General features: G+C 35.6%; 1 long non-coding RNA gene across 1 annotated transcript in view; it reads left to right on the forward strand.

The window, feature by feature from the left end:
* Nucleotides 1–20,473, forward strand: part of LOC123607667 — a 54,953-nt gene extending 34,480 nt beyond the window's left edge. The window contains exons 2-3 of the long non-coding RNA XR_006716843.1: nucleotides 14,601–14,705; nucleotides 20,430–20,473. This is a non-coding gene — a long non-coding RNA (uncharacterized LOC123607667). The remainder of the gene's footprint in view (nucleotides 1–14,600; nucleotides 14,706–20,429) is intronic.
* The last annotated feature ends 6,246 nt before the right edge of the window (nucleotides 20,474–26,719 follow it).

Genomic DNA, 26,719 nt, shown 5'->3' on the forward strand with positions numbered 1-26,719 from the left:
TTTAATTTGTTCAAAAGTAATTTTATTTTATTTTTTATTTTTTTTTTTCAACGTTTATTTATTTTTTTTGGGACAGAGAGAGACAGAGCATGAACGGGGGAGGGGCAGAGAGAGGGAGACACAGAATCGGAAACAGGCTCCAGGCTCTGAGCCATCAGCCCAGAGCCTGACGCGGGGCTCGAACTCACGGACCGCGAGATCGTGACCTGGCTGAAGTCGGACGCTTAACCGACTGCGCCACCCAGGCGCCCCCTCAAAAGTAATTTTAAATGCAGTGATACCTTACTGGATGTTAATAAAAACCCAGAAGGTATTCATATACATGTTTGCAAAGGGGATGAAAATGGCAAAAATTATTTTCACTAGGCAGCTTAAAATTTTAACTTAAACATGTATAAAATATATATACATATATATACATATATATATACATATATACATATATACATATATACATATATATATAATAGTATATAATTGGAAGTGCTTTATATATCTGATCCACTAGTGCTGTGAAATATGTCCCTAGTACATGCTTATCTGTGTAATTGGATAATAAATGTATTGATCACCCTTTATAAGAGAATTGAGTGTTTAAAATATAAAAGTGTCTATAGAGTATTTGCAAAACAAAATCTGTATTTAAAATGAGCACTAATAAAACTGACCCATTGGTTGTTTGGAGTTTCTTTGGGAATCTTTAATTTTTTTTTCACTTGGCCCTTTGTAAATATAAGAAACAACTAGCCAGCAATCTTTTAATTTTTTTAATGTTTATTTTTGATAGACAGGAAAACACAAGCAGGGGAGAAGAAGAAAGGGAGACACAGAATCTGAAGCAGGCTCCAGGCTCTGAGCTGTCAGCACAGCTGACAGACGTGAGATCGTGACCTGAGCCAAAGTTGGACACCAAACTGACTGAGCCACCCAGGCACCCCTAGCCAGCAATCTTTTTTTGTTTTTTAATTTTTTTAATGTTTATTTGTTTTTGAGAGAGAGAGACAGAGCACGAGCGGTGGAGGAACAGAGAGAGAGGGAGACACAGAATCCGAAACAGGCTCCACGCTCTGAGCTGTCAGCACAAAGCCCCACAGGGCGGGGCTCGAACTCACAAACCATGAGATCATGACCTGAGCTGAAGCCAGACGCTCAGCCAACTGAGCCACCCAGGCGCCCTAGCAATCTTTTAAATTGGATTTCCAAATATGTATCATGAGCCCTCTTTATTAAAAAAAAAAAAAAAATTAACTGTAAATGTTAAATTTTGTAGACTAGAGAAAAGATGAATTAATTAACCAGCATTTATTTACTGGGTTAGATTAGCTTGAAATAGACTTTGAAGTATGGCTTATAAATCATTTTGCAACAGAATGAATTAAGCATCTGAATATAAACAGGGTCCATGTAGTACATTATTTAAACAAAGAAAAAAGTGGTGTGCTAACAAAACAAAAACTTCCTCAAGTAGGAAACTATCATGTTTACCTTCTGTTGTTTTTTATGATTTGTTTTTCTCCTTGATTAAAAAAATCTGTGTAAATTACACAGTATTTGATTATACATACTTATAAGACAGCAGATTCAAGAAAATAACAATTAGAAATCTCTTTAATGCTATTTTGTAATCTGAAATCTCTTTCAAGTGGTAACTACTTTTAACAATTTAATACAGGTTTGTAGTATGTTTTGAGACTTTTGTTGGGGAGCTTGGGCAGCTCGGGCAGCTCAGTCAGTTAAGCGTCTGACCCTTGATTTCCATCTGCTCAGGTCATGATCTCACAATTGTGAGATGGAGACCCGTATCAGTCTCTATGCTAAGCATGCAGCCTGCCTAAGATTCTCTCTCTCTCCCTCTGCCCCTCTCCCTGCTCACGCATACGCACTCTCTCTGTCTCTCTAAAAATAAATAAACATTTAAAGAAAGGACTGTTTTGTTGTTGTTATAACTCTATAGGATTTTTCTTTAGGTTAATGAATTTTGTTCAACGTCTGTCCATGGGTAGAACAAAAGTTCTTCAGTATTCATCTTGCTTTCTAAAATGAGCCAAAAAGGAAACCAACATTTAGGGCTAAACACTTTCCCTCAGGGCATACAGATTGAAAAAGTAGACATGAAAAGTTAAAGTGACTCACCCAAGACCATACTTAAAGGAAGTAGAAAATGTTGGATTCAAACCTAGATAATCTGGCTACAGAGCCAGTGTCATTAACCACCATGATTACTGTTTCCATGGAAGAAACTGCATATGCTTTCACTGTTTTCTGCTGAAGGATTCACTTGAGAATATAACTTTATGCTGTACATTTCTGTATCTGTAGTTCTATTTTGATTCTTTTTTTTTTTTTTTAATTTTTTTTTTCAACGTTTATTTATTTTTGGGACAGAGAGAGACAGAGCATGAATGGGGGAGGGACAGAGAGAGAGGGAGACACAGAATCGGAAACAGGCTCCAGGCTCTGAGCCATCAGCCCAGAGCCCGACGCGGGGCTCGAACTCACGGACCGCGAGATCGTGACCTGGCTGAAGTCGGACGCTTAACCGACTGCGCCACCCAGGCGCCCCTTCTATTTTGATTCTAATTACTACATGGTAACCCATGGTACTGAGGTACCATGGTTTATTTAGCAATTCTTTCTTTAATGGACTTTGGGATGATACCTAGTTTCAACCATAAGCCAGGAACCAGTGAATATCATTGCACACACATCTTTGCTTAGAAATGTTGAGAAGTGCCAGTTTAAAAGTTATGAAAACATTAAGTTTTGATCGTTTTTACCAAATGGACCACCAAATATATGCATCAAATGGTACTATTATAATAATGTATGAAAATACCAAATTTCTTATGCATTGTTCAAGATAATTTACTTTTTTTCCCTCTAATCTGATCAGTTAAAAGTTGCATCTCAGATGAAAATTTTTTATTACCCAGTTTACTTGTAAGGTTAAGGATAAATTTTGAGGATTTTTTATATTGGCAATTTGTATTTCTTCTGGATATTGTTTTTTTCTAATTGAAACACTTTCCATTGGTAGTTATTTTTTCCTGATTAGTTTATAGGACTTTCTCATATATTAAGGAGGTTGATTCTGTGTTATACAATGTAAACATTTAATGTAGCTATGTCATTTATGATATCTGTTTATGATGCTTTTGGTTATATAAAACCTTTAAATTTTATGTAGTTACATCCATCATTAGATTAGTTTTCCTAGAAGGCCTGTGTAAACTTAATGTAAACATTTCTAAACTGGAGAACTGCATTCTTTGGAGCATTTCTGGGAAGGCCATTGCTAGGTGGCACTTAGAAGAATTTTGGAAGGGAGGAAGAACTACTTGAAAGTTCCTAAGATTAGAGCTTTAACAAGCCTAATTTGTCAGAATTTCACTGCATTGTTTATTTCACATCTACCGGTGAAAGAGCTCACTTAGGATTCTAATAACAGGCAAGTAGGGAAGAACTGTACAAAATGAAGACAACAGGTTCCTAATGGAGAACTCCTGTATGGGAAAGAATTAAAGAGTGAGGGAACAAAGCAGATAAGTAGTTTTAAAAGTTTGAAAGTTTGAAACTGATTAAAGTATCTACTTGCATTTGTTGCTAAGGCAGCTGAGCCTTTAAGGGCTAAGTGTAAAAATTAATACTCTAAAACATTATTTATGTGCAGGGTGAAGGAAGATGAGGACCACACATACCTCTGATAATACCATCCTGTATTAAGTACTATAAATGTGTGTTTTGGTATCTGTCAGCAGAAGTCTCTGCTCACTGTTCTTTTCAAAATGTACTAAGCTGTTATTGCACCTTTTCACTTCCAGATACATTTTAAGATGGTTTGACAAGTTTTGTAAATGTCCTTTAGGAATTTATAGAGTAGTTGAAGGAGAAATGACATTTTTACAATGGTGAGTTCTCTCTTACAGGAGAATGTTCTCTCTCAGTTCATTGAGGTCTTCTTATATGACTTTTAGGAAAGCTTTATAGCTTTTCTTTTCCATTTAGACATGACAATTCTTTAATTTTTTGTTTGTGTATATGTTTGTGGGTTTTTAATATTTTTTATACTTTTTATATTTCTTTTCATTACATTTTCTTATGATACAAATGGTACATAGGTAAAAAAATGATTTATGTATGTTAATTTTTATGTAATTTGGCTACTTATTTAACTCTTTTATGTATAAAAATAAGGAATTTTCTGATATTTTCACTGTACATAATTGACATGTTTGAAGACAATTACAATTTTTTTATTAAGATAAAATTGGTATATACCATTATATTAGTTTCAGGTGTACAACATAGCTATTTGAATTTTGTATACACCAGAATAAGTCTGGTTACCAACGATTACCATACAGTTGGCCCCCCTTCACCTACTTTTCTCACCACCCAAATCTTTCCCTCAGATAATCACCAATCTGTTCTCTGTATCTATGACTTTTGTTCTGTTTGTTTTGTCTTTTAGATTTCATATATAAGTGAAATCAGTATGGTTTTTGACTTACTTCACTTAGCATATTTTGTAGCCAGTAGCCATATTTCCTTTTTTATGGGTGAGTAATATTCCATTGCATAGTATTTGTATCTGTCTATACCACATCTTTTTTTAATTTAAATTTTAGTTAACATACATTGAAATATTGGTTTCAGTAGTAGAATTAAGTGATTCATCACTTACATACAACACCCAGTGCTCATCATGACAAGTGTTGTTATTAATACCCATCACCCGTCTAGCCCATCTCCCACCCACCTCCCTCCATTAACCCTCAATTTGCCCTCTGTTATTCAGAGTCTCTTGTGGTTTGTTTCCCCTCTTTTCTCTTTTCCCCCTTCCCATATGCTCATACATCTTTTTTTTAATGTTTATATTTATTTTGGGAGAGATAGAGTACAAGTGGGGGAGGGGCAGACAGAGGGGGAGAGAGGGAGAGGGAGATAGAGAGACAGAGACAGAGAGAATCCTAAGCAGACTCCCTACTGTCAGTGCAGAGCCTAACACGGGGCTCAATGTCATGACATATCAGGTCATGACCTGAGCCAGAATCAAGAGTCAATTGCTCAACTGACTGAGCCACCCAGGCACCCCTACGTCTTCTTTTTTTTAAGTTTTTACGTAAACTCCAGTTAGTTAACATACAGTGTAACAGTAGTTTCAGGTATACAATGTAGTGATTCAGCAATTCTATACATTACTCAGTGCTCATCATAACTGTACTCTTAATCCCCTTTTACCTATTTCACCCATCCCCCAACCCACCTCCCCTCTGGTAATCATCAGTTCATTCTCTATAGTTAAGAGTTTGTTTCATGGTTTGTCTCTTTTTTTCTTTTTTTCCCTTTGCTCATTTGTTTCTTAAATTCCACATATGAGTGAAATATGTATACAACATCTCTTTATCCATGTATCCACTTATGGGCACTCAGGTTGTTTCTGTATCTTGGCCATTATAAAGGATGCTGCAGTGAACATAGGGGTTCATGTGTCTTTTCAAACTGTATTTTTAAGTTTTTTTAGGTAAGTAGCCAGAATTAGAATAGCTGGATCATATAGTAGGTCTATTTTTAATTTTTTGAGTAACATCTGTACTGTTATCATAGTGGTTGCACCAGTTTGCATTCCCAGTAGTGTACAGGGGTTTCCAGTAATTGCAGTCTTGAATTCTGCACCCCAGGATTCTATCTTAACTAATAAAGTTATCTTTTAATTCCATATTACTAATTCCAAAATTATATAAAGTATTAAATTATAATTCTTAATGCATAATATTACATTGACATATTTTTTTTATTTTCTCCAATGCTCTTATTTGATTGGTTGAAATGCCTGGTAAGCTGATGCTGGTGGTTAGGGCATGGTTCAGATTCTTTAAACATCCTTTCCATGTTCCTCTTCACAAGGCAGATTGAATGTCCTCATGATATAGTGGTGGCCAGATTCCCCCAGATTAAGTGATTCAAGATTAAGGCAGAAGCCAGGATGGCCCCTTGATCTAGCACTGGAGATCATATACTGCCACTTAATCTACATTCAATTTGTTAGATAAATCTGCCCACCTTTAAGGGGAAATAGATTAGACTCCATCTGTTGGAGAGAAGTGTCAGAAGATCTGTGGGCATATTTTCAAACCAGTAAAATACATCCTACACAGTATGTATACTGTTGCACTCATTTTTTTTATGAATGGTATCATAGTTTATGTATTCTTCTGCTATTTTTTTAAATTCATGTTGTGCGAGCTATCCATACACCTATCCATCTATTCACCCATCCATCTCTTGTTCTAGTATTTTTGCTTACATTTCTACATAAATACACTTTATTAATATATTTTAATATTTAGTACCATGTTGATGAAATTAAATTTAAGAATTTTAGTTTTTGACTGCAAACATTGGGGCTATCAATGCTCATATAGTTCTCTTATGCAAATGTGTGAGACTTCTAATGGGGAATATATCTAGAAGAGACATTTCTGAGTAATTGTTTTATAATTTAATTTTTATAGATGGTCAAATTACCCTCCACAACAGCATATTAGAGGTCTCTTTGCTTTATATTCTTACCACATTTGATATCCCTTATTTTTTTTAATGTTTATTTCTGAGGCAAAGAGAGACAGAGCATGAGCAGGGGAGGAGCAGAGAGAGAGGGAGACACAGAATCCAAAACAGGCTCCAGGCTCTGAGCTGTTAGCACAGAGCCTGACATGGGGCTCATACTCACAAGCCACACTCAATGAGCGAGCCGCGAGATCATGACCTGAGTCAAAGTCAGACGCTCAACCGACTGAGCCACCCTTATTTTTAAAATTTGTCAGTGTTAGTGTGAAAAGTATCTCGCTATAGCTTTGATTTGAACATCTCTGGTTACTAATCTTACTGAACATAGTTCAAATGTTAATTTACCAGTTTGGATGTTCTTTTCTGAAAATGGACTGTTACTTTTTTTTCTTTTGCCCATTTTTTTTTCCTGTGAGTTTCTTACTTTTGTGTTTATTTGAGGATATTATTTCTGCTTTGTTGTATGAACACTTTTTCCTCATAGAATCAAAACTGACACTTTCAGTTCTGAAAACATGAGAACATATATCTCATAATAAAAGAGAAAGAAGCAAGCAAACAAAGAAAAACATTTTTCGCTTATGATTAAACAAAACAAAACAAAGGAAAACAAAATTAGAATCAATCTATCTTGTTCTGGCCCCAAGATAAATTAAACCTTTAACATAGTCCCTAACTTACTGACTCCCTAATAAAACCAAATTTATTGTTCACTTTTGCAGTGTTGTTATTTGAAGATATATCCCAATCTTTCGTGTTTAGGGTAATCATGAAAAAATTTATATTTTGGTTGCCTTTGCATACTACACTGTTGAATACAGTTACAGTTTAATAGATTATAATTTCCTTTAGATATTCTATCTACATAATTATATCATCTATGAATAATCTTTATTTTTCAAAAGTGTTTTATTTTTCATGACATCATGTTTAACATTGAAGTATGATGAGAGTGGATATTGCTGTCTCATTCTCAGTTTTAGGAGAAAAGATTTTTTTTTTTAATTCTTTTTTTCCAACGTTTATTTATTTTTGGGACAGAGAGAGACAGAGCATGAACGGGGGAGGGGCAGAGAGAGAGGGAGACACAGAATCGGAAACAGGCTCCAGGCTCTGAGCCATCAGCCCAGAGCCTGAGGTGGGGCTCGAACTCCTGGACCGCGAGATCGTGACCTGGCTGAAGTTAGACGCTTGACCGACTGCACCACCCAGGCGCCCCTAGGAGAAAAGATTTCAACATCTAACTCTTAAGCATGATTTTGCTGCCTGCTTTTAGAATTGCTATTGTAATTCTAGTTGGCTGAGAAATTTTCATTCACAAGTAATGTGTTTTTTTTTGTATTTGTATATGATCATAGAATTTATTTGTTCTATTAATATTTAAATTATGCTGTCTTATTTCCTTCATCAGTGTCTTATAGTTTTCCTCATATAGGTCTTGTCTGTATTTTGCTATATTTATACTTAAGTGTTTTATTCTTTTGTGGTGCTAATGTAAATGGTATTGCACTTATTCTGCTTTTTAGCAAACTTTAAAAACTTTTGGAAGAGTTTTAGATCCACAGAAAAATTGTAAAGATATTCCAGAAAGTTCCCATATGCTCTACACAATAGTCTCCTCCAGTGTTATTATCCTGTATCAGAATGGTATATGTGAAATAATCAATGAAACATTATTGATACATTATTAGCTAAACAGGTACCGTACTTAGGTTTCTGTAGGCTTTGTCAATTTTTTCTGTTACTGGATATTGTAATACATTTGGTCACCATATCTCTTTAGCCCCCTCTTAGCTGTGACAGTTTTTCAGAATTTTCGTGTTTTTTAAGACCTTTACATATGAAGAGGTACTGGTCAGTTAATTTGTAGAGTGTTCCTCGAGAGGTATTTGCCAGATGTTTTCCCCATAGTTGGACTTCAGTTGTATGTTTTGGGGAGAAAGCCCAGAAAGGAAAATTGCCATTCTCATTGTATCGTATCAATGATGCATACTATCAGTATGGCTTATTACTGATGGTAGTAACCTTGAGGTTGATATAGTGTTTGTTAGGTGTTTCCATTGTGAAGTTACATTCCATTTCCATACTGTTCTGTTTGGAAGGAAGTCACTATGAACAGCCCTTACATAATGAGTGGCAAGTGACCAGCTCCTTCAGAGCAGAGTATTAACAAAAAATTATTTAGAGGTTTTCCACATGGGAAATTTGTCTTTTCACCCACATCTATTTAATCATTCATATCATTGTCAGACACACCTATGTTATACCATAGGCTACAACTCAACCCTGCTTTATTTAATTTTTTTCAAATTGTTCCACCTTTAGCTATTGGTAGATCTTTCAGTTGGCCCCTATGTCCCTTTGACAAATCCTCATCCCATCATTGTGTACATACTGTTTTGGGGTAAGGATGTATATCCATACTTTCTAGGACTTTAATAAGATGCTCCAAGCTCATTTTGTATATTTCCTGCTCCAGTCCTAGAATCAGCCATTTTTCCAACAAGTACTGGTTTTAACTTAGTTTTTAATTTTTTTTAAGTTTTTATTTCGTGAGATAGCACAAATGGGGAAGGGGCAGAGAGAGAGAGAGGGAGAGAGAATCCTAAGCAGATTCCACACCACCAGCATAGAGCCTGATGCGGGGCTCAAGCTCACAAACTGCAAGATCATGACCCGAGCCAAAGCCAGATGCTTAACCAACTGAGCCACTCAGGTGCCCCAGTACTGGTGTCTTTTATTTGAGAATGGCATTAGAAATGAAGATCTATGCAGGGGATGTGCTCTTGCTTCTGATGCCTCTTAGCTGACAGCACAAGCAAATATATGCATGGATACTAACCCCTGAATACTAACACATTCCTATAAATATTTCTATATGTAACTATCTGTATCTGTATTAAGCTAAATCACAAGTTCCTTTTGATGTCTCCAACTCTTAATCTTTTATCACATGTAACATTTCTTTGCTTATCTGTAACTGCTCACTGCAACATTGAGAAACCTGGCTCTCATATATACCATCCATTTGTTTAATTATAATTATAGTATTAACATATGGTGGTTTTAGACTTGTTAACCTATACCCTTAGGAAAACGAATTTATCAACTAGAGTACAATGCTATGCAAAGTTTCATTGTGTTAAGTCTTACAGACTCCACATATTCCAAAGTTACTCAGACTAGCACCTTTTCTTCCCACCCCTTTAGTGAGATGTTTTCATGCATTTATAATACACTTATGTGGTTTTTATATATGTTGTTCATTTCTCTGCCAAAATTCTTCTATCTTGTGTATTTATATCTTGACCACATTAGTCATACTTTTGTTTTTAAACATAATCTGCTTTATGCTTCTCCTATGGTTCTTCTGTTATTTTCTGTTGTTGTTTTTATTGATTTTTATTCAAATTGTGTCTCATTTTATACCTAGTAGTTTTTTTTTGTTTGTTTGTAAGTAAAACTTTGCATGAGAAATGTTTTCAAAATCATTTGAGCTCTTGATAATGCTTTCTCCAGAGAGGACTGACTTTTTCTTCTGGCAGGCAGATGACAAATCTAATTAATACAATCAGCCCTTGAAATGATCACAGCTGGTCTTTACTCTCTGGTTTATTTTCAGTTCAGCTTTAATTATATTTTGTAGCCCTTTAGGTTCCCAAACCTCGGTTATTTACAAGAATTTCCCATCATTGGCAGGTCTTCATTTGCACTCCCCCACCTCAAACGGATGAAGCTATGGAAAGTTCTGCTCTCCATCATAGCTTTTGATAACACTAGTCAACATGATGGAAAAACAGTACCCAATGTCATTTTTACCTTACTCCTAGTTTCTCTAAAATATTGGCTTAAATATTCATCTTTCTTGTTTTTTAATTTGTTTTAATGCTTATTTATTTGTGAGAGAGAGAGAGACAGAGTGTGAGCGGGGGAGGGGTAGAGAGAGAGGGAGACACAGAGTCTGAAGCAGGCTCCAGGCCCTGAGCTGTCAGCACAGAGCCTGACGCAGGGCTTGAACTCACGAGCCATGAGATCATGACCTGAGCCAAAGTCAGACGCTTAACCGACTGAGCCACCCAGGTGCCCCAAATATTCATCTTTCTTAAATAACTCTTAGATGGATTCAATGTGGTGACTTTTAAAAAATAATTTGTTAGTTGTTTTTAGTTGTGTAGCATAAGATTATTACGTATGACTTGTCCCATTACTCCTGGAATAGAAAGCACTTACTGCCCAGTCCTTCCTATATCCTCGCCCACCCCCTGCCAGCCCAGAATCTGTTAAAAGCGAAACAACAGGCCCAAAATGGAATATTTTACTCTAGGCCCCACATCACCAATCCAAGACTTAATTGGTATGGACTCTTATGGAAATGGAATCTTAAACAGTCAATCAGGAATTGCCTGATCAGTACTGGTTAGGTAATCTGCCTAATAGATCCCTGTCATTCCTAAAGGAAAGTAACTTTGCAATAATCAAGCTGTATAAATCGAATGACTTTTATAGGCAGATGGGAGAAGGAATAAGGAAGTTACAGTAAGCAAAAAAGTGGTTATTTGTAATACCCCTTGCCCCATAAAAATGAGAAAATCTGAGATTCAGTAGTTGGTAAATGCCATCAGGGAGAAGTTAGCTTCATTTTTCTCCTTACAGCTCCAGTCTTCCCTAGACTTTGGCCAAAAACCTCTAACTTTCCATTTCTTCAATGCTTAGAAAATGATTTTTTCTTATACCTTTACTGGTAGCCATATTATATTAATGTAAACAAAAATGCTTTTTAAATCTTATCTCTTATTGGGGCGCCTGGGTGGCTCAGTTGGTTGAGCGTCTGACTTCAGCTCAGGTCATAATCTTGTGGTTCGTGAGTTTGAGCCCCACATCAGGCTCTGTGCTGGCAGCTCGGAGCCTGGGGCCTGCTTCAGATTATGTGTCTCTCTCCCTCTCTGCCCCTCCCCTGCTCACACTCTGTCTCTCTCTCAAAAATGAATAAATGTTAAAAAAATAAATAAATCTTATCTCTTATTATATTATTTTCCCCCGTTTCTTCTTACTATGGAAAAAGTTTTAAATTTGACTGCTATTTCACAGTAGCTTTTTTAAAATTATTATTTCAAATCTGTTATTCTCTGATTCCATTTTATTTTTAACTTCTCCAATTGGTTTTTCCTTAGTTAAATGGTTCCTAATAAGGCCTTCTTTAGCAAGTTGTATAGATGCAGTTTCTTCTTGAATATTACTAAGAATAAAATTACAAATATTCTAAAATGTATATTTTTTTTTATTCTGTTTCATAAATAATTTTAGAGAGTTTGTAAAAACATCCATTTTTATTTAGTTGGAGTATGTTTTGTGAGGCTTTAAAATTTTTTTAAGATACTTTTATTCTTTTACAGTTGAAAGTTGAGATAATTTCTAATTGCTTATATTCTGTCCAACTGCCTATTTTAACATGTTCGAATAGTTCAGTCCTAACAATATAGAAACACAGAAACTTGTTGGGAAAAGTAGAAGCCAGTGTTAGGTTGGCTTCTGTGTCAGTGAATTTTGTATTTTGCATTTTATGTGGTAATAAGGGATCAGCATTTCTATCCCTGCCAAATAATAAGCTTGTTCAAGCACTACTACAGAATCTAAATTTAGTGTGTCTGCCTTTGTCTGGTGTGCTTCCCAGAGGTGACTGAGGGGGACATTTATATTGTAGATGCCCCATAATCTGTTTCTGATTCCAGCCTTTATTAATTAGTAGGGTCTCTAAATAAAGCTTTCCCAGGCATCCTCCAATTTATTTACATGTGGTATGTTTCTTCGTATTATCAGGGAGATAGATAGGGTATCTCCTTTCTTCCACCTGGTTATGTCCATGCTCTAAGTTAATCAAAGTTCTTATTTTGTGGATATCACTCTAATGTTCTTTGGAATTTATTAAAATGTAATTTTGATGATAAAGCGTTTTTTGTTTTGTTTTTATTTTTGTTATTTTATTTTGTTTTTAGATGTAGAGCCAATGAAATTAGGTAAGTGTGCTCAAGGGAATTTTCAAGGCTGATCTCTGTTTTTGATGTTAATAGGTTCTAATGAAACTGCTATTTACTATAAATAGGATTATGGAAATGGACTTAGCATGTGTGGTTCATTTTACATATCTGGAGTATAGTATACTGTAGAACAGACAAGTTGTGAGAATAAAGTAGAGTTTGACTTATAGAGCTCTTAGCACAATTCCTGGAACATACTGTGTTTCATCAAATCTAAGAGGACATTGATTTAAAGATTTTTGATTATTTAATTTATAGTGGGAAGAAGAGTAATTACACTATGACTCAATAGTCTGTAATCACTTAGAGATTTCACTTTATACTTACTGCAAGAACTCTTTCAAACATATGTATACACATATAGGGACACCAGGGTGACTCAGTCAGTTAAGCATCATACTCTTGACTTCAGCTTAGGCCATGGTCTCATGGTTCATGAGTTCGAGCGCCATGTCAGGCTCTGTGGTGACAGTGCAGACCCTGCTTGGGATTCTCTGTCTCCCACTCTCTCTGCCCTTCCCTCTCTCTCTGGCTCTCTCTGTCTCTATCTCTCTCTCTCTCTCTCAAAATACATAAATAAACATTAAAAAATAATATATATATACACATATATAAATCACACAGCATTGTTTGCATACATTAAAAGAAAATGCAAGCAAAATAAATAAAGGCATTTCTAAAACTTTTAAACATTGGCTCTTCTTAATATCTTTGCAGTTCAGAATTTCATCTTCTGTTCTACCTACATTGTGATAGAAACATTGCTGAAAAGAGTGTCCAACTATTGGATCAGTGTGTTTGTTTTTCTAGCCAGTGACTTAATTTTTCCAATTTGAGTGCTAGATATAAAATAAAATAGTTTTATCAGAAGTTGTATCAATAGAATTATAAGTCTGGCTAATATTCTTTCTTTAAATTGATTCCTAAGTGATATCTGATTCAACTGTTAAGTAAGCAGATATTCACTCAGGCAGGTATAATTGACTAATGTGTCACAACTGCCAGGTGGCTGAGAGGGAAAGATTTAATAGTCAACCCAAATACGGAGATAGGACAGTTTGGGGAAAATATGCATTATTATTTGAAAACAGAAATCATTTGAAGGACAACAGTATGTGCTTAAGAAAAAAGGTAGGCAGATAGTAGCTGTTTTGTTGTGGAAGTATGGAAAGAGCCCAGATGTCCATCAACAGATGAATGGATAAAGAAGATGTGGTGTATATATATACAATGGAGTATTACTTGGCAATCAAAAAGAATGAAATCTTGCCATTTGCAACAACGTGGATAGAACTCGAGTGTATTATGCTAAGTTAAATTAGTCAGAGAAAGACAAATATCATATGAATTCACTCACAGGAGGAATTTAAGATGCAAAACAGATGAACATAAGGGAAGGGAAGGGAAGCAGAAATAATAACAAAATAATAAAAAAAACAGAGAGGGGGATAAAACATAAGAGACTCTTAAATATAGAGAACAAACTGAGGGTTGCTGGAGGGGTTGTGGGTGGGGACATGGGCTAAAAGGGCAAAGGGCATTAAGGAGGACACTTGTTGGGATGAGCACTGGGTGTTATATGTAGGGGTTGAATCATTGGAATCTACTCCTGAAATCATTATTGCACTATATGCTAACTAACTTGGATGTAAATTTAAAAAAAAAAGTGTTTTCTTGTGGTCTTCTCTCACACTATATACTTGAGACTTTTTATTCTTAAATACCTATTAACAAGGTTGTGTATTGAAAGCCCAGGGCTTTGCACATAGAGTCTTTTAATAGATACTAGGCTCTGTCCTTTGCTCCTGCGCTGCTGATACCCTCCCTGAATGCCTTGACTGCGTGTCACAACCATCCCTAGCCTGTTGTGCCCCAGCTACCATAACCCACTGTCTGGACTCCACCTGCAAATGGATTCTATTTTGATAAGTATGTTGTGAACCATGGAATATGATATGAAAATATTAATAATGTATTTTTTCTTTATTTTTCTAGGAATTTTGCCTTTATTGCTGCAAGATATTGGAAATTCATTCAAGGTTTTGGCTTTTTATGAATCTGAATTTGTGGCACCAGATCTAACTAGAGGATTTAATAAAGGTGAGTATCATGTACAAAAGTTATTTTTCCTATCTGCTTCATGAGCAGTATTACATATTTAGTACTCATTTTACCAAAACTGGGAGACATGTTTCTGTTGGCCCATATGTTTCCTCTACTCTTAATTGTCCAGAATACAATCTGAGCTATTTAAATTAACTTTCAAAGCCCTTGGTAATCTGGCTGTATATTGATTCTCCAACTCTGTCTCCGTATGCTCTCTTCCAAAAACTTCTGCTTAAGTCAGATTGATCTCGTCATGGTCTTTTGAACACACCATGAGCATTTCTGTCTTCCTATCTTTACTGTTCAAACATCCCTCCAGCTAAAATAAATTTTGTTATTTTTTTCCCCATAAGTGTTTCCTTTATTACAACATTCTCTCCTGTTATTGTAAAACTCATATTTTCCTTATTTAATTCATTCAACAAATACTTCTTGAATACTTATTATTACCAGGCAAGTGGATAAGACAAAAAAAGCCTCCCTCATTATAGAACGATAAAGGGTATAGGAATTAATTAAGTAAGAAAAATAATCTTAAAATATATTTTTAGATATTGATCATGATACTAAGGGAAATTAGTTTGATCAAAATAGTTTTCATAGACCTTATCAATAACTATCAATTCCAGTCTATGGCACATTTAGATACTGTGCATTAGATTGTTATTTTATCCATGTGTATATAGCTTGCCTGCATAATTAAAGCATAAAATTAAAAGCCTGAATTCATATCTGCAATAGAATTAGCAGTGCAGAAAGAAACAAGAAAGCAATTCTAACTTTGCTTCTTTTTCCCATAAGATAATTTGCAATTGCCAGGTATGTAAACACATTTAAAGCCTCACAATAACACAGATTATTCTTATTGATAGATTGACTCTTGTGTTCCCCTTACCCTGCTTTTCAGCAGAGAGGTAGGCATTCTTATATTCACTTTGAGGATGGGTAAGAGAATTGACTTGGAGGAGAAGTGAGGCTCATCTCTTGCCAGAGAAGTGACCAACCACTCAGTCTCAGGGAGCAGAAGGGTAGAGGGTAGATTTCTGTGTCTCCAGTATCCTCCAGGGCCAAGGCCCTCACTGCTTGGAAGATTCTTAGCATTGCAACCACAGTCCAGAAGGTCCAGCTAGCCACAGAATCTGATCAGAATATTTAAGCTGAAGTGGCCAAATTCTATCAGGTGGTGACAAACTACTTCTGGCCCCAATAATGATGAAACAGGGAGAACGAACCCTCACATCTATGATGATAAGCACTAAGAAGGTAGTGTAAAATGGTGTTGAATATTAGATTAGAGTGTAGATTGTTTCAGCTCTTATTGTTAAAACCAAAGATGTTGATAACGGCTTTCCATAAGTTTTGTAACTATCTAATGCTCTTGCCATATGCAAAGTATACATTAACTGACAATTCTATAGATGTCAAACTTTTAGAAAAATATTTATATGCCTTTGTAAAACTTTACAATTTCTTCTCCATGCTTATAGAAATAAAAATTTGGCAGTGATTTCAACACATAAGATATTAAAATTTACCTTTTCTCTTGCATTTTTTTTCTTGCCTCCTCAACCCCGGAGTGCTGGTGCCACATGTCTCTTGCATTTCAAATGACATCTGTAAATAACTTTTTATGAAATCTGTAGGAAAGTTTTTATGTCTTTTCCACTTGGCTACTGGCACCTACAGCGTTCCCATCTGAATTTGGAGATCTATAGTATCTAGTTATCTGTCTCCACAGGACATGATATTGGGTTCCCTTGGAATTAGAGATAAGCCATCTCTCCAAATGTGTCCTTCTGATAGTTGAAGAGCCCACACTAGTTTGTCTATACACCTGTGAAAACCTCAAATCTCGCACTCTTTGGAGGTTAATCAGACGTGCCTTTTGGCAAATTACTTTCTTTTTCCTTTCTTATTCATGAGGTCACCATTTCTCTCTTTCTGTTTCTCAAAAGGCATTATATGTTCAACTTCAACAGATGTATTTCTTTCAAAATGCTTTATTGTGAGTTATATACATCTGAGAAAACAGATGTATGAACAAAATAATGCAAACGAAAGTTTATACCAAACCTCACTATTGAGTGCTGAATGGTTCCAATCACCTGGAAAAAATCAAAGGTACTAGCTTTGGTAATTACCAAGAATTGTTAATCACATATCTTATTTTTCTTTTCCTCTCTATTCTGTCTCATGTTCTATTTCTGTCAATTCAGACTTAGGGATTTTGGCTCTGGACGCCAGCCCATTTTTCCCATTGGAAGTTTTTCAGAAATCCTATGGGTAAGAGAGCATCTGGCTTATGATATTTATAAGTGTCTGAGCTCTCTAATATGCCTAGTTACTGTGGAGACTAAGAGCAAATGGGAACCTGAGCTGAAAACAAACCCGGCAGAGGCTGAACTGAAATGCAGGCTTCTGTAGAGAAAGCATACAAAGTTATTCCACGGTCCTTTCCAACTCAAGTTTTGAACCAGTTATGTTCAGTGTTCTTTGTTTGTAAAGACGGCAGTTTAAAAACAATCACAATATTTATCAGTACCGAAGATAGACATCAGATAACCCCATTTGGCTTAGCGTAATGTGCAATGAAAGCTTTGTGATGTTTGAATCCATTCATTCTGTGTGTGATTGTATATATACTTCTTTCCACTCATTACTATTTTAAAATGTTAATTTATTCATTCTGGGTAAATATTACATATTTCTACCTCAGTTTACTCATTACTGTAACAAAATGTACCTCATATATTTTATGCCACATTATTTGTCAGTTAAACTCATTTATCATGGACGAGTTTTCCTAACCTGAAAAATAAAGGCACAAATGAAGCTACCCTGTTTGCCCTGCCCACTTCCTGCTGTACATTTGCCTAAGGCTTTGTTAGTGCTTACCATTTCCTGTTTTATTTTCATTGTTTGAAAGAGATGCTGTGCTTTCCCCTAATACTTGATGTCTAAGGATATCCCCAGCTTTAACAGTACAAAAAAATTTATCTGTGCATCCTCTCTCTTCAAAGGGGTGTTACTCTTTGTTGCAGATGAATCAAATAAAGGGCACTTGGGTGTCGTGGTAGGTTGAGCCTCGGACTTTAGACTTGGCTCAGGTCCTGATCTCAGGGTTGGTGAGTTCAAGCCCCACATCAGTCTCACTGCTGTCAGCCTGTAAGCGCAGAGCCCTCTTCAGATCCTCTGCACCCCTTCTCTGCCCTTCCCCTTCTTGCACTCTCCCAAAAATATAAGTATTTTTTAAAAAATGAAGAAGGAACAATGTATTTAAGTTAAAACTAATTTTCCAACATTTAAATATTCTTTTATACATAAAAAAATATCTGTGATGTCAACAAGTTATGAGTCTTTACACAAATACCTTTATCCTAATTGTAAACTTCTCTTTTTGTAGAAGTGTTTAAAACAATTTTAGTTGCGGAAAACAGGATGTTGCTCAAGACAGGTACTAAAATAGAAAACAGTAGAATTGGAAAGACTTGACATATGAACTCAATTTCTCCATGTCTAAAGTTTGTTCTTTGGGGATGTTCATTGGAGGTGCTGTGATACTGTAGAAAGAATGAAACAGAGATTAAGAATCCTGGGTGCTAATTCTGGCTCCACCATTTAGTAACTGGGTGTATTTTCAAAAAGGAACACTAATTTCTGCCCAACCAGGCTGACAGGGTCCTTGTAAGGATCAAATATGTATGAGAGTACTTTATACACAGAATAGTATCTAAGTCTAATCTATTAATATTTATTGTTGTATTCCTGATTTGCAAAGTAGACTTATTTATAGCAGATATACAATGAATTGTTTTTAATTAAATATTTTTAAATTACAAAATGATGCATGCTCCTTTGAAGAAGAAAAACAATGAAAGAATATGTAAGTACAAAATTGATAACTATCTTATAAACTCCTTTCTTTTTTTAAATTTTTAAAAAATTTTAATGTTGATTTCTTTTGAGAGAGAGACAGTGTGAGTGGGGGAGGGGCAGAGGGAGAGACAGAATCCAAAGCAGGCTCCAGGCTCTGAGCTGTGAGCACAGAGCCTAACTCTGGGCTCAAACCCATGAAAGTGAGATCATGACCTGAGCGGAAGTCGGACGCTCAACCAACTGAGCCACCCAGGCACCCCTATAAACTCCTTTCTTAACTCTCAGATACAACTAAGATTAAAAGCCCAGTATATAACCTTCCACAACTGTTCATACTCAAGTATGCGCATGTGCGTGCGTGTGTGTGTGTGTGTGTGTGTGTGTGCGCGCGCACCTATATATAACTTTTGCTTTTCTATTTGGTAATTATTTTTGTTTTTCCCCATTATTCTTATCCTAATGCATATCCTTAAGTTTCTAAGTTAGTTCTTTCATTCATTTGTTTACTTAAAAGTCTACCAGTTTGTAGAGTTTAAGTGTGATCTCTGCACATGAAAGAAGGAAGAGCTGACATGTTGTTTGAAATCACTTTATGATTTTTACATGATGAATGTAACATAACCTAGCAAATTATTCCTTTATTGATGTACATTAATGTTGTGTCCAAGTTTTGCCACTATAAATAATTCTGAATAACCTTAACTTCTAAAGCAAGTCCTCAATTTCTATTGGAAAGATTCATAAAGGTGGGTCAAAAATATGTATTTTTAACAATAAAAGATAATATCAGATCACTTGCTGATTTCCTATTCATATGAGCCATGAATTTAGAGGGCCACTATTTTTGTTTAGCTAATTTTATAGATCTTAAAAAACACATCATTTTTATTGCATCAATTTTCTTCTTTTTTTTACTACTAATTATGTTGTTTATTTTTATTGTTGTCCAATTTAGAAAAAAATTATTGTTTATTATTGTCCATTTTTAGAAAGTAATAACTGTGGTAACATCAGTAATCTTTTGTTAAATATTATTGTGTGTTTGAAAAATCTTTCAAGCCTTAGTTAATATTATGCACAAAAGCTCAATTCCAACCAAAGAAATTGTCTATATCAGTGCTGTCCAATAGAACTTTCTGCTATGATGGAAAGTTTCTGTATCTGCACTGACCAGTATGGTAGCCATGAACCACATGTGACTCTTGGGCACTTGAAATGGAGCTAATGTGATTGAGGAACTACAGACTTAATTTTATTTCATTTTTAATTCATTTATGTTTAAATTTAAATAGCCACATGTAGATAGTGGCTCTTTCAATGGAGAGGGTAGGCTAAAGTACTTTCACGTGTTTAAAATTGATTCTGCGGGCAGGGAGAGTAAGTGTGATTTTTCAACTTAACAGTTAAAAATATAGTGAAATGGTTATTTTTGTGTGAACAATGTGTACGTGCTACTTAAGAACTGGTGGGAGAGTGACTCAACACCATTAGTCATCTTGATCTATTTTGGCAGGTCAACTCAATCAACTCTTGCAATCAGACTTAGCATTTAGATGCTTATCAGTCAAAAATGGTACGTGGTTCTGCTCTACTGCACTTTAATTGGTCAAGTATGAGGAAATAGCTTTGTAATATTGATTCATGCTTCTGTTTTGTTACTCTTATGTATTAATATGTATTATAAGCTTTGCATTATTAATTTGAGAATATGTATGTTTTTGTGATGGGTTGTAATATAACAATTTTCTTTCCTATTTTTTAGGACAAAATAACATTTTCTTTAATTTTAATTTTTAAATTTTTAATGTTTTTTTTTAAATTTTATTTATTTTTTTATTTTAGAGCAAGAGAGACAGCGCAAGCAGGGAAGAGGGACAGAGGAAGAGAGAGAGTCTTAAGCAGTCTCCACATTCAGCGTGGAGCTGACGCTGGGCTTGATCCCATGACCCTGGGATCATAACCTGAGCTGAAATCAAGAGTTGGACGCTTAATCGACTGAGCCACTCAGGTGACCCGACGTTTTTTCTCACCTGAATTCTGCCTCATGTGACTTTTCAACACTGGAATCTTTAAAAGGTAAGTTTTACAAAAGTAAAGTATTCAACTACTCTTTCTGAATTGTTAATTTCCTACAATCAGCACTTGAAATGAGTTTCTCTCCCCACCCTCCCTTTCTGACTTGATTTCTGACTCACCTAATCATGAGATTTCAAAGTAACTACTTAGAAGGAGGCTTGTTATTGTCTCCTGTTATTTCTTTGCAGAAAGGAAAGTCAAGAAAAGTTCTGTCTTCTGTTACTGGCACAAATCTGGATTTAGTAGAGCCATCCCAATTTCTAAACCCTACCAGTTTAATATGCAAATATCAATGGCTTGAGTAGTAGAGAATGTAATCCTATTATAGTCTCAAATTTATCTGAGTCCTTAGAAATCCTGATTAGCCTTGGTAATCACCTGGCTCCTTTCTTGGATATTATTAATACCTCTGGTGGTTTCACATTTTTCCATGTCAGAAAATATGATTTTGGCTACAGCTGCTTGTGTCAGAGAAGTACCATACATAGAGTTTGAATTTTAATAATAAAATATCTAGACAGATATTTTGTTTCATAGTCACTAATTAAGAATCATATATCCATTTGAAAAGTGAACCCACCCTGAAACCTAATTGTTTGCAATATTTGATCTATTCTATTTCATTTACCATCCAAACCACTCTATAATATAAGCATAAATCTATTCCTGTTTTGACCTCAATTTTGCATATAGATTTTCGTGTTATATGAACTTTCCAAGTGCTCATATCCATTTAATATTTTATATGGTGAACTGGGATCTCGAGTACATATATATACCCAACCAAGATTATACCTCCATGCCATAAAGTATGAAAACTATGAGTTTGGAGGCATACCTCCCTACGGTTGGCTAACATTCTCCCAACTTAGGCTACATTCTTTCATCTGTAAAAATCCACCTAATTTTACTTATTTAATACCAATTGTTACTGTTACAAGCATTAAATAAAATGTATTGCCTGCCAGTGGTTATTGCATTTCTATCAATATACCTAACATTGGATAGCTGCCTATAAATTATACTTTTGTTTGTTTTTCCTTTCTTGTCAATTTTACTCTGCCCCAATGTAGTCATACTATCTATAGTTGATTCATAAAATCATATAAAAAATATGCAGTAAGCCCAAGCGGGGTGGGGGGAGCTTTTCAGATCAAATTTAACTGAATTTGAGTCTCAATTATATCAAAAGCCTACAATATAACAATAGACAGCAAAACCAGAAATGTGAATCTTCTTAAGTAGGAAGTTTAAATAAAACTAAAGTACATCTGATAGTTTGCAAACATTAAATACAAAGGGGAGCTTTAGTGATATTTCAACATGGCTAACTTAGGATGTCTTAAGAATAATATAAATTCCTATGAAATATTTTTTTAAGAAAGCTTAGAAATTCCAAATCAGGAGAATGAGGAAAAGGTACAATTATTAAAAAGCTATTTGAATGTAACATTTTGCTGATAAAGTATTGTGTAAGATTAAGGATAACTGTATACACATTTGCATTCCTCCTGTTGAACATTAGGTATTACTTGCCCTTCTACCTAATGGAGTGTGGCAGCAATGACACTATGCCACGTCTGAGCTTAGCATTTAGCAGGACAGGGGCACCTTCCTCCTAGGTCTCTTGGAGTCCTAGGATGACATGTAATAAGTTCAGCGACTCTGTAAAAAGACACGCATGAAGAGGCTGTGAGGCTACATAGAGAAAGTGACCCAGTTGAGAGCAACTTTCCTACCATCCACCTACCAGTTGAATTCCACGGAACGGCCCCTGTAAATGCCATGCAGAGCAGAAGGATCTCCCGTTTGAGCCTGACTCATGCCTGACCTGCCAAATCATGGATTATAATAATGTGGGGTTTTTTTTAGAACACCAAGTTGTAGGGTAGCTACTTATTCTATAACAGATAACCAAAAAATGTAGGGGTGAGAAAAAGAAGAGCTCCTTGCCAGTTGCAGTTACATACACAACTGTTTCATTGGTTTTACATATATTAACTATGAATATAGTAATCCTGAAATAATTTATCCAAACCTGTTTATTTTAGTAGATTAACTGACCCTTAGTGTTGTTAATGTGTGGATAATCTTTGCAATAATTATTGGTCTTTACTATTTTAATTTATAGAACTAACCTCTTATAAAAATTATGAAATGATGCAGGAAATTCGATATTTAGGGAGGCAGTGTATTGTATTTATAGAAGAAAATACTAAGTTCTCTTTCAAAAAAAACCTGAGATAAGATATTTACTCTTCCACTCATTAACTTGGAGATTTTGATGGAGTCACTGCCTTTGTGGGTCTTAAATTCTTCCTCTGTAAAATTAAATCATTAGATTGCTTATCCTTAGGTAGCTTCCAGCTGTGTTTGAAAAATCTTTAAGTTCCAGGGCACCTGGGTGGCTCAGTTGGTTAGATGTCTGACTCTTGATTTCGGCCAAGGTCACGATCTCACAGTTCATTGGATCAAGCCCCTATGTTGGTCTCTGGCTGACAGCATGATGCCGTCTTGGATTCTCTCTCTCTCTCTCTCTCTCTCTCTCTCTCTCTCTCTCTCTCTCTTTCTCTCTCTCTCTCTCTCTCTCTCTCTCTCTTCTCTCTCCCCTCCCTTGCTCATGCTTGCTCTCTCTCTCTTTCAAAATAAATAAATAAACATAAAAAAAATAAAAATCTCTAAGTCTCTATTCTATCATTGTTTTATATTTTTTAAATGTATTTATTTTGAGAGAAAGTGAGAGATAACAAGTGGGGGAGGGGCAGAGAGAGAGAGAGAGAGAGAGAGAGAATCCCAAGCAGGCTCTGCGCTCGCTCCAGTGCTCAGCCCTCTGCAGGCTCGATCCCATGACCATGAGATCATGACTTGAGCTGAAATCAAGAGTCAGACACTTAACTGACTGAGCCACCCAGGCGCCCCTGTTTTGTATTCTTTCAGGAGATGGTCAATCAGATGCATCCACAAAAGGTGACAAAAGAGGGGTATAAGAAAACAAAGTTTAATATACTCACAGGTTCTAGAGTAACAGAGTCATGAGGGGCCCATGAGGGGAGTGCCAAGGGAGCACGGTCAAACAGGCAGGTGGGGAGCAGAGAGAGAGCACAAGGACCCATGGGAAAATTGGGGTCAGTGTGGAGGACACAAGCAAAAAGCATGAGGGGATATCACTTGAATGACACTAGGTCACAGAGAGGGGAACATAAGAAGGAGAACTTGTGGCAGGGGCCACCTCATCATACTGGGTGCACCTGGTCACCTAGATGGGGTGCTCACAGTATATTTGGGGAGATGTTGAGGCAGTGGGAAAATAAGAAGTTTTAAAACTTACAATACAAGTTATTAGGTTGTGCTATAGTCAACATTTGTGTCCTCCTGAAAGTCATATGTTAAAATCCTGATGCCCAATATGATGGTATTAACAGATGGGGTCTTTGTGAGGTACATGGGTCATAAGGGTGGAGCCCTCATAATTGGGATGTATTTTTATAAAAGAGACTTCACACAGCGCCCTAGCCCCTTCCATCATGTGAGGATGCAAGAAGCCTTCCAGCTGGAAGAGAGCTTTTATCCAACCATGCTAGCTGGCCCGCTGGTCTCAGACCTCCAGCTTCTAGAACTGTGGGAAATAAATCTCTGTTGTTTATAAGCTCCCTAGTCTGGTATTTTTTTATAGCAGCCCAAACAGACTAAGACAGTTTGCAAATATTTTAACATGTCACAGCAGAATTTATGGTACCGAACCTAGGAGGTTTGAGAGCAGATGACTTCCTTCCCCAACACCAAGTAGTACAATATCTTCAATACTCTTGGCTCTCCTAAATATTTCAGCATTCTAAACTAACCCTTGATGATTTCCCAGTGAAAACTACTTTTGTACAGGAAGGAGTTAGTACATACTGCTTGATTCTCGTGTGTTGGCTTGTCAGGTAACACTTGTAGTTTAGAGAATGCTTACTTATATATTATTTATCAAGGAAGCTCTATTTTCTTATGCCTCCTGTGAGCAATTCAGTATATAAATAATTTGTATTTTCCCATTAGCTTGATGCCTCCTTTGCCATTTCCATACTTTGAAGTTACTTGTGATAGGTTTAAATAATAAAATAATACTAGAGATAATTTAAAATATATTGTTAGCTACAGGAGTTTTCTAACTTAATTGGTTTCCCTCAGCATGTGAGTTTTAGGGAGAGAATTATTACTGCATGTGGGTTTTACCTTTAGATTCATGTGGATTGGGTACATTGTGGGTTTCACAGTAGCACTTTCTGTCTTCTTGCCTTCATTTAAGGTGACACTTTGATCAAAGGTGGCAAAGCATGAAATTATGGCCAGCTGTAAAAATGTCACATGCTATTTCAAAATCCTCCTGCAGTTGGGAGAATTTCCTGATTATCTGGACCCGCCATGGGAATTAAAATTCAGTGTGCCTGACATTACAGCATGTTTTAACAAGAGCACAATTATATTCCTACCCTGTTCCAATATAGAGTTGCCTCGTCAGAATTGTTAGACAAGTCCACAGAGGATTGGAACTGTCACCAAGCATCAGCTCACACAGGAGAATAAAATAAAGTCAATGGTTTCTGCCTTTATGAAAATCACTAATTGTATTTTATTTAAAAATATGTGCTCCCATGCCTGGAGCGAGCCCTGAGAATGTAAGAGAATCAATCTATTTTCAAATTTTATGGCAAAATACTTTATATGATAAGAGCAGTTAGCTATTTCTTCCTCTATAAAAAAAAAAAATCTAGGACATATGCAGCAACTGTCACAATCATAAAAAATAAGACATTTTGAAAATATGTCTGTAAAATTACCAGCTTTATTTTTATGGAGAAAGGAAAAATGTCTTTTGTGGGCTTCAATTTTATTGAAAAATATTGATCGAGCACCTACTTCACACAGGCTATTTACTAGGCTCTGGGGTACAAGAAATGCATAAATACATTTTCTACCTTTGTGAAATTCGCAGGCTAGGAGAGGAGACAGAAATTCAAATAAAATTAATTCCTAAGTCAGAAGGAAAAAAAGATGTGAAAATAAATAATTGCAACCTATTGATGATAAGGCTGTCTCATAAGATGGGTTCAAAGACAGTGCTCACGCCCAACAGGAACAGCAGAAAAGTTAAGTCTGCAAAAATTAGTAATCATTTCTAAGAATGTCCTTGTTATAGGAAGGTGAAAGGTATACTATTTACCTGTTTGTAGTAATTTATGAATGTATGTCTTTCATCTAAATTCAAGAATCACTTAAATTCATGAAACTTGTGTGACATTGTCAACAACAATAAAAAGTATTTTTTTTAACTCTAGCTTTAATATTTGGTGTTTGAACCTAAGGCAAATAAAATGTAAGAATTCTCATGTAACCAGTAGACATAAAGTAACAGGAAGGCTAAAGACGAGGAAACAGTGAGTTTTGTTGAGGTGTCTTGACAGTTCCATGGTAGAAAGGTAGAGGTATGTATGCATGAGAGGTATCTGAGCTTCTATTCTACTGTTTCTGTGAGAGCATTTCTGTTTCCATTTATTTCTGTTCAAGTTTCATTCCTCTTTTTTTTCTGCATGATTTTTAATTATCTTTTTTCTTCCACTGAATTTTTTTCTATTTTTTTAAAGTGAACATTAGATTATTCATTTAAGACCTTTCTTCTTTCCCAGAATAAGCATTTAAAACTATGTATTTCCCTCCAAGAACTGAATATCTACACTCATAAATTTTCACATGTTGTGTTTTTTATTTTCATTCAATAAAAATATTTTTTTATTTCCTTTATAGTTTCTTCTTCGATGGCATGTGCTATTTATTGTAAGTATTTGGGAGTTTCCCAACCTTTTGCTCTTCCTTCTAATTCAAAATTTTTAAATACTTTGATCCTTTAAAATTATTGACTTTTGATTTCTGGTCTAGCCTAAGATTTTTTCTGAAAATTCATGCATGCATGAACGGAATGTATATTCTTTTCTTGTATGGTAGAATAGCCTATAAATATGAGTTAGATCAACTAAGCTGTTAGTGTTGGTCAGAGCATGTATAATCTTAGTACT

The sequence above is a fragment of the Leopardus geoffroyi genome, chromosome A2, assembly GCF_018350155.1.
Source record: "Leopardus geoffroyi isolate Oge1 chromosome A2, O.geoffroyi_Oge1_pat1.0, whole genome shotgun sequence".
Classification (NCBI taxonomy): Eukaryota; Metazoa; Chordata; class Mammalia; order Carnivora; family Felidae; genus Leopardus; species Leopardus geoffroyi.